The 9509-nt window shown below is 43.1% G+C and overlaps 1 protein-coding gene across 1 annotated transcript in view; it reads right to left on the minus strand.

The window, feature by feature from the left end:
• SERPINI1 (serpin family I member 1) overlaps positions 1–7322 on the minus strand; it is a 135541-nt gene extending 128219 nt beyond the window's left edge. Inside the window, exon 1 of the mRNA XM_069213216.1 lies at positions 7137–7322. The gene's annotated coding sequence lies outside the window, so the exon portion shown is untranslated. The remainder of the gene's footprint in view (positions 1–7136) is intronic.
• Between the last annotated feature and the right edge of the window lie 2187 nt (positions 7323–9509).

Consider the following 9509-nt stretch of genomic DNA (forward strand, 5'->3'; position numbering starts at 1 on the left):
CATAATTAGTCATAGGACTACACTCAGCCTTCCTCGTGCTTAACTAGCTTCCAATTACTATCTTTCACTGTATAATGCTATGATCGCGCCAAGTAATAGGCCCAACCATCTACATAAAACTCAAAGCAGCCTCTGATTTAACACTTAGATACAAATTAAAGTGTAATGCCTTCATTCTACCAGGTCTCAGAGGTTGACTTTTTTGGAACGCCTTATCCTTCCAAATAAGGAAAACCACCTCTTTCTTCAAAGCCTGAAACAAATGGCCTCTTGAAATGTATGACTCTCGCCCTTCCTGAACATCAGAGCACTAATGCCCCCACACACAGGAATGTGAACCATAGCCTTAAGAAAGAGCTCCCAAAGCGTTCCTTTGATTTTCTAATCTATCCTTAAACTCCACACTGAGCACTTTGATCAAAGCAATGGCATAGCAGATTCACAGACTATAGGATGTGATTAAGAGTTCCTCGTAATATTCCAACTCATGTGTAATTCATTATATTTCAAAAGATCACGCTTGATGAAATGTAAAAGGAGAAAACATGGTATTTGCAGTATAATGCAGATTTTAGGGTGTTAAACACCAAAATCCGCAGATAATCCCCATGAACTCGTAATGTGTGTTATTTATTGCACCGAATAAACATACTCCGTGGTACTGTTATTTATAAGGGCTGATAAATAACACCTTAGGTTGTAAACACGCACGATGAGTTATCAATCAGGCATGTAAAACAAATACTGTATGAAGGTTCAATATCAACTCATATAGATGTAAAACAAGGACATACATCGTGGCAGCTACAAATTCATCATTTGTCAGATGCTGATACATCACACCCAACTCTTCCCATAAAGTACACTCTCCTAACCAACCTAGAGTCGTTCTGGACCCTGAAAGTTGATCCACTGCACCACTGGCAGATGCACTTTAGAAAAATGCTCGATAACATTATCACCTTGTGAGTCAAAGATCAAAGTAATCATTTTAGGTCTACATTGCACACACACCAAAAAAAAAAAAACCTTAAATATTTCCTGTCCTCGGAAGAAATTTGAGCTAATGAATGCAATACTGACTAAGACGAGGTCCAGCAGCTCCACATGGTCAACTAAACTTCTCACCTAATGGAAAGAGTCAAAATGGTTTGTACGACGCTGAAATCAACAAAGATTACTGAGCGATGATGCTCGCAAGATTAAAGATAGCTTGTTTCCTGATTTTTGTGCCTCTTGAAATAGAGTTAAGAAAGCAGAGGGTAAATTTGTTGAGCTTTTATAACTAACTATGATATGTACTCCTCTTCTTGGCTGGACAAGGTTGGCTGTGGACTTTTTTTTACTGCCTGTATGGCAAATCAAACGGGCGCACCAGAAACATTGTGTTTAATTACTATGGGTAAACGGTTGAAATGCGTGGACAGACTTATTGTTCAGGATACAATGGCAGCCCTAAGATGCTTTGAATCTTTAGGCAGAAAAGGGATTCCCATTCCGATAACCTCTCTCTCGCAGAATGGCCATGTAAGAAGCTTGGTTTTCTCACCTTCATGAAGCGACGTGGGTGCCAACGCATTACAAACCAAATATGTCTTACTTAGAGCTCCTGGTTTTGCCAAAGTGATTCTAAAACTCCTAATGTACATGATGTTTGCACATTATCTGAAATCATCTTACTTGGTTGACATTTGGAAGAAAATCAAGAAAGTCACAAATGCTAGTTCTGCCCTGAGCCAGCTTTGTGCTTTAAAATGAATGGAATCTACTGGTATTTTATTTGTTAAAAACACACACACTCCACGAAGTAACCATTTGTAGATGTCACCGTACTCACAGCACAAGGTCAACAAAAAAATGTGACTGATCAAAAAGAAAACGCCGGCATTAAGCCTTTCTTAATAGCAGGTTAAAAGTGAATTTTGCGCAGCAGAAACTGAATATTGTTCCAGAGTCTAGATCAAAAAAAAAAAAAATATAGAGAGAAGAAGAAGGTTCATTCATCACATCCCCAGGGACCTGCAGTTGTCTCTAGGAACAGCTAGCAATGAAGGGACACCAACAAGTGAGCAGTTAGGGCAATGTCAAGAGATTTGATGGGTCAGATATTTCAGCACAGCCCCAGCAGACATCTGATGATCAAATTCAGAAGAGTGATCTCCACTCCCACCTTGACCAGTGGACAGGAGAGTGGCTGTCGAGGAAACAAGAGAAGCAGGGAGGGCCAGTCATGAGAGAAACAGCAGGAAAAAAAAAAAGTAAACAATTACCAAATCTATGATACAAAGTGACAAATCTGCAGGTAGGATCTTAAAAGAAGGAAATGTTGTACCAGGATTACAAAGCCCTGCTAGGTTGGAACTGGTGTAGAAAACTAGGATGATCTCTAGTTGACTTCTTCTGTGAAGCACTGACAATATGATTTGACAAAAAAAGTAGGAGTGTGGAGCGGAAATCACCAAGGCCACTAGATTTATGTTATTATGCAGCCGAATAGTTTGCCTCATAGCTATAAATTTGCCAAATAAACCATCATCTGCTGCATAAACTGCATATTTTAACAAAAAGATTGTTTCGAGCTCAAACTCTTCAAAAGTTACTAAAAATACAGCAACACACATGTTGCCAAGCAACAAAAGGCCCTTTGCAACGGTTGACTGGTCATCTTTCTCTTGCTTATTGCTATATTTGGGTGTTAGAGGTGCTAATGGGGAGCAACCAATGCCAAGAAAGTTTTAGCAAGTATAAAAATAAAATAATGAATACAGTCACAAAATTAGCTGCATCACACTGCATAATTTGCCTTTTCTTCAAGTATAATTTACTCAACTGCCACATAATCTGGTCCTCCTCTATTCCATAAATCCAGTGGCCCTGGATATTACTTAATTACTGAGTTACAGCAGACACTGAATGATGTGGTAGCCAATAAAGTTGTAGGATGTTCAGCACATGGGTATTTTATATACAAGTACCTGAGAATCACTGCAGTGCTCGCACCCGATCACCTGTATTTATTTATATTTAAGATAAAACCGACAGGTCTGAAGTTTCCAACTCCAAAGAGGCCACTGAGAAAAAACACATCAGGGAGTGAGTGAGCTGTTACATTACCATGCAGGACCAATCAATCAGTTTGACCATAAACCGTGGACTCCCAGGTATACAACCCACTGAACCACCATATAGCACACTTAGAAAGTGTGAGTGTCCTCTAGATACCAATTTGAGTAGAAACAGGAGCTTCTGTCCAAAGCGGCATATTGCAGACATAATGCAATAATGTATCACTAGGGGTAAATCCTCGAGTTCAAACCTGGTGGAATTTGTTCCATAACAAAAGTACAGAATTACAGGTTAGAATGCAGGAATTAACGCGATAGTACCAACTTCTGCGTGTTATAACCTCATTTTGTAGGGCGATGTGTCATAATCCCAGAGTAATAATACAACCCAGAAATACCAAAACCCCAGGAATCGGTAATATGGAGTAGTATACTCCACCGATATGCAATCACTGCAAGAGCAGTAATAGAACACATACTTCCAATAACCAGATCCAGACTCAGCCAAACAACTCAAGATAGATCACAGGGGATTTAAACAAAGCGGCGCAACTTGTCAGTGCAAACTCCAGATACTCAAAGCCTAGAGTTTTCTTTTTCGACAATCACTCTTTACACCCAACCCTTAAAAAATATATAATAATTGTCCTCCTACATAATGGTGAAATATTACAGCAGGAAGCATTCAATGCCAAAACAGTTCTTGCTTTGACCCAACCCAACAGTATTTTTATGACCACTGGGGCAACATGTTTGGGTATCCGACTAGGAGCTCAGATATTCATTTTCATCACAAAGCACAAGAAAGTGGAACAGTTCTTGCTGGACCTCGCAACTTTTTGTACCTTGAAAGAAGAAGGCATGCAACAAACATTTTATTTTTGGACCATTAAGACATTCATGATATAGTGAACAGGCAGAAAGTTTGGGAAAAGACGTGACTGTATCAGGTACTGACTATCAACAGAAACCTGCCATTTATAGACGATAGAAACGTCGGTCATTTTTTGCTATTCTTCAGTCCCTAAAGCTGTATCGAGACAGAGCAGGCCCGGGATTTATTCTTGTAAAAGCCATTTTCTGACTGTAAGTGCTTAATGTTATAAACTGTTTCTTTCCAAGCTCCAAGGATTTGATTTATTTTCTGAATACGTAATTTTTGTTGCAGAAGCAGATGGTCATAACTAAAAATAGCAACGACAGCGATTGTGGTCATGCCTCTCTCTAATAAGGACTAGTTAACATCACAAGGCAAAGGCTGAGCAGAATGGAACACTACTGAAAAATGGGAAGAGGGTGGGCTGTTTGTCCTCTAAGAATTCTCTTTTGTGTTATTTTCCAAATTAGTATTCCATATTAAAATCTGCATTTTGTAAGATCTGACAATACTACATTTAAAAACGTAGACAGCTTTAGGGAGTTGGGCTATGCTCTACCAACGAGCATTCTGGTAAGATTAAAACACACACAGGGACACCTTTTAGAAGTGGAATTAGTCTATGTAGGGGGGGGGGGGTTAAGCCACAACGGACATACTTGTTCAGGAGCGTTACTACTATTAGCGTGCCTTATAAAAAAAAAAAACTACTGATGAATTGCTACATGTAGGCCTGCCCTCAATTTTATAGATAAGACTGAATGACATGAAGCAGGTAAGACGTGCAAAGGATAAATGTGATCGATATCAAAGTGTCGAAATAAAGAAACAAAAAATAGAAGGAGAGGAGAGGCCACAGCAGAAGGGCCATCCTGAATGGGGGGTTGCTCTGTGGACCTGTAAGAGGTGGCAGGCGTGGACCATGGCAGCCCTGCACAGCATTGGCCCCTGATGAAGTAGGGTTTCAATGGAGGTCAATCAATACATTTTGGGAACTTGCGTGGCAGGTAGAGGACGGTGTAAAACTAAATAATGCCCCATGACATTCAACCGGTCTAGCCCAGCAGTGAAGAAACGACCAAATGATGGCAACTGTAAACTTTGACCTGCGCACTATCATAAGAGCGCACCTCTGGTCACCAAGGACGGAAAAAATCGTGCCCAGCAAATAAAACATCCTGGCCAACCAAAATACCCCAGATATAACGTGCTGCTCGTCTAAAAAGGTGCTTTGACATCAGGGAGCGGAGTAGGAAGCGCTGCGTAAATGCTAAAGTCACATTAAAGTAACGTTTTCCACCTAGCAACAGCCTCTGGCTTGTCGTGCCATCTAACCCAAAGGTGGATTTCTGCTTCTACTCTAAATCACCAAACACGAATTTACATTATATATACACAAATATATGAATTCTTCCCTGCGCTTTCGAACGAAGCTCCTGCTACATAACGATGTTGGCGTAAGCTGGAAGACTTGCACGTTATTTACAACCCAGCTAATTCTGGAAGCATTTTAATAAAACAAACAAGCACTTGACGCATTTTATATGCACCGCGAGCTTTCTCCGTTCTTTGCTCAACGGAGCGCGGCTGTTGCTTGTACCACGACCGATGGGCATTAACTTAATTAAGGCGACTACACCTGTATTAACTCTATAAGGCCTCATCAGCATGAGGAGGTAGCTCATTCACACGGACACAAACAAGTCACCTCCGAGGCATCACCTTCCCAGTGGAAGGGTTTCTGGGCGTTTTCGTTTCTGAATGACCAAACCTGTCAAGAAAATAAAACATACGGGTACTTTCGATTTCCCTGAGGATAACTTCTGGGTCCTTCATGGTAACTACCTGCAGGCCTTACTGCTGTTTTTGCTCTTGGCGCTCCATCGTGGGTGGACTTTGGCGCACCAAAACAAAGAACGACTCGAAATGTGTCTGTAGATCAGGTGGTAACCCAAGTTGGGTTGAAATCGTTGCACCTCAGTTTTAAATGCGACGGTTAAATTTGTCGCTACTATTATTATGTGAAGATTCAAGTACAAAATATTAGAAAATCTTACATCGTTAATACTCCAAAAGCACAGTCTAATTAACAAGAGAGATCTACGAACACACTTAACTCCACTCCAAGTGCGATGCCCAGAGCTGTAACCTTGTAGCCCGCAGGGAGTTTAATTCAGTAATTTGTAGTTTTCCTACCCAATTACGGATTTGTACTTCACATCACGCAAAGTGGCTGTTGACCAAATATTCGGGATGGGTCGACGGTGTCACAAACGACACAAAGCCCAGCCTTGGCATCCTTGTCACTGTGGTAAAAGCTAGTATATTCTAGCAATACCGCTAGAAAAGCACACAGAGTGCTATAATAAGACGACATGCCATAGTTCACATTAAGGTTAAAATGTTAAAAAGTTTTCCCCATCTATCAATTACTAAAAAGGAACCACAATACGGTACTCGGGTATTTTTTGATTTGGAGAAAGTAATGATAGGTCACCGAGAAGGTTTTGGATTGAAAGGCGGGGTGGTTAAGAGCACTAACGGAATAGAAAAGAATGGGTTCGGAAGATCGTGGCTGGAAGGCAGGACCATGCTTCCAGGCCCATGCTTTCCTTCTGCCAATCACTGCTTTCGGCCATAATAGGGGGTCCAAGTGGTCATTCAAGACTACAACTCCCAGAATTCAACAATGCAAATTAGAAAATAAAGGCTATTTATGTGTATCCTACCAACAAGGTGTCATCCTGCAGCTCCCGCGCTATGTCCATCCGCCTAGCGCAGTCATTATTTCCACTGATTACTCGGGAATGTTCTGCATGAATATGATTTTACATCAACACTGGACATGCCCTTACTTGTTTTTACCTTCAGTATTAATTTACACCCTGTAAAAAGTTTACCGGTGCCACCCGTGTACCCGCGCATCGTGGGTGGGGTCGTGTCGGCATTCTTGGTACACCCTCTGGAGTGAGGGTGCCACGCCTGGGTCCCCGTTCGCAGATACTGCGATAGCCCTCCTCGAGCGAATTGGGTCCCGAGGTGAGCATTGTACTGTCGTGTACCGTGTGTGCACGCGGTGGTTTGTGCAATTATGTACCTGTGCACCTGAGCCGGTGGTGTGGGTGTGTCCCCCCCTGCGATTCCCGCTGCGCCCCAGTGCTCTATTAGCAGATACGGCATAGGACAGTACTCACAGCTGTAGCAGCGGAGAGGCGCTGCTCACTACGCTGTTAACGCGCGGTACGTTCCGCCTCCGGTGCGCGGCGGTGTGGTGCGTAGACTGCGCTCCCTCCTGGACCTCTGCAGTAGCCTCGGGATCTGACGGAGGCGCTGCTAGATCACAAGCTATGTACTCGCTGCGCCCGCCCCCCGGCTCTGCCATTGGATCCGCAGGCAGCGCACCGGTCGGTGTCATATCTGCTAGTCCGTGGAATCCGTGTATCCCTGCGCTGCTCTTCGACGGCACCTAGCGCCGCCCCTGCGTGGACAGGCAGAAGCAAGGGATCTCCGAGCTGCGATTCTCGCTGAGCTCGCGGGCGATCCCAGTCGCAGTGTTTACAAATATGAAGACCTAATTGTTAATGTTTGCGTTACGTTTTTTATAGGGCGGCTTGGAGCAGAAGGTACCCATACTAACATGAAAACTCAGTTTCAAATGGTCTATACAATTATTATTTTTTCAATTTTGTTTAGTGGCTTAGGGAAAAAATAAGGAAGCTGTGGGAAATTGGGTGGTTGGTTGAAAAAGTGACCTCTGTTCGGGCAACAGCCACAGTCCCTGTCAGGGTGAGCCTCAAAATTCCCTAAATCATACATGCCAATATTTTAGAGCACGCACGTGGGAAATTTTACCAAAAATAGGAGAATGTATTTTTCTCACTGACATATTGCAGCAGAGTCAATCTGTCCGAGTAGGGTCTGTTGGTATGTATGGTGACGCGGGTGGCGCCCGGTGCAGCAATCTTTTTTGGCACTCCTCCAACCCATGACCACTACTCCTATTCCCTCTCTACCACCCAGCAAAAGTGCCCCTCCTCTCTCCATAGCCCCTCTCACATACATTTCATTTCATTTGCTTTAAGGTGCTTGTTTGTAAAGGCTAGCTTTATTAATCCACTCAGCTATCCACATAAAGCTTAGTTCTGTTCTTTACAGTAGGCACATTAACCCTCTGTGCTACTTTAAACTGAGTAAAAATGCCACTTGACAAAATCCAATTTCTCCCTCCAGCAAGAACAATACTCACAAGTTATTGTGGCATTTTAATTGCTTCCTGAAGGCTGGACACACAAGGAATTTTTCATTAGGTGCTTTTAAATCGCAAGTTTCGTAAGTTATTGCTAAACACAGCGCCCCCCTTAGGTCAGAGGACCCCCTCATCGAGGTCAGCACCCGGTGCGGCAGCACCGGTCACACCGCCCTAAAGCTGGCCCTGGCGAAAGACAATCAGCATTTCGTTTTGGCAGCTTAATAACCTCCTAACTGCTAGGCCTTAACAGAGCTGAGCCCATTTTTGGCTATTTGGGGTAGTCTGCGCTTAGGGCTCCATAACCTTTTTTTAACATAAGGCATCTACACCAAATTGACGTCCTTTTTTCCAACATCGTGGGGATTCTAAAGGTACCCAGGATTTGTGGATTTCAATGGAGAGGACCGAGACAATAGGCAAAATATAGCTACATTTTGAGTTTTTTGGGGGAAAATAGGAAATAACACTGCTCTGGATAAAAGGGTCTGCATTTTCCCCTCAAAAAAGGCCTCAACAAATGGTTTGCTGTACTGAAGTCACCATTTTCCCAGCTTTCAGGAACATGCAGAGCAGAAGAAAAAAAACGAGTTTATTACCACAGTTTTGGCATTTTTCAAAGAGGTAGCCCATTTTTCCTATTTTTTTGCAGCAGTGGCTCCTAACTGAGTTTATTATCCTTTTGTTGTTACAGAGGCGGGGACCATTGGGGATGAGGGGAGTGCAATGTACACTCCCCTCAGTGCACATGTGTGTTTGGCTGGCCATCTCAGGCTGGCCAAGCACACATGCGCACTGTGCTCTCTCTAGCCTAGCACTGTGTTGCCGGGCTGGAGAGAAAAGGCACAGGCTCCCAGTCTGCCTGGGAGCGCCCTGGCTGGGCGCTCTCAGCAAATCCTAATGCTGCTCTGAGTAGCGTCAGGCTTGGCCGCAGGGCAGGCTAAGAGCCTCTGCCTGCAAAGAGGATGGAGGCACGGTAGAGCAGCACTCAGGTAAGTTTTTTTAATTATTATTTTTATATTAATAAATCCCCGCCGCGTGCCGCCCGGCCCATGTAACCCAATGAGCCGCAACAGTTTTTTTTGTACTCTCAACCTACTTCCAGTTTGTGGTGGAAGCCAGTGTAAAACCTATGGGTGATCAAGGAAAACTACAGGTTCATGAAAAGTAGACCAAATTTCAAATTCAGCAAAGGGTCATAAGTGCACATCCACAAGGGTTTCCCAAAGAAACTGACTGTTGAACTGAAGAAATATTGAAAATGAGTTGGATAAAACAGCCATTAGTGAGAACATTTTCATCTGTAACGTTTTGCCACGAT

Source organism: Pleurodeles waltl, chromosome 11 (assembly GCF_031143425.1).
Source record: "Pleurodeles waltl isolate 20211129_DDA chromosome 11, aPleWal1.hap1.20221129, whole genome shotgun sequence".
NCBI classification, from domain to species: Eukaryota; Metazoa; Chordata; class Amphibia; order Caudata; family Salamandridae; genus Pleurodeles; species Pleurodeles waltl.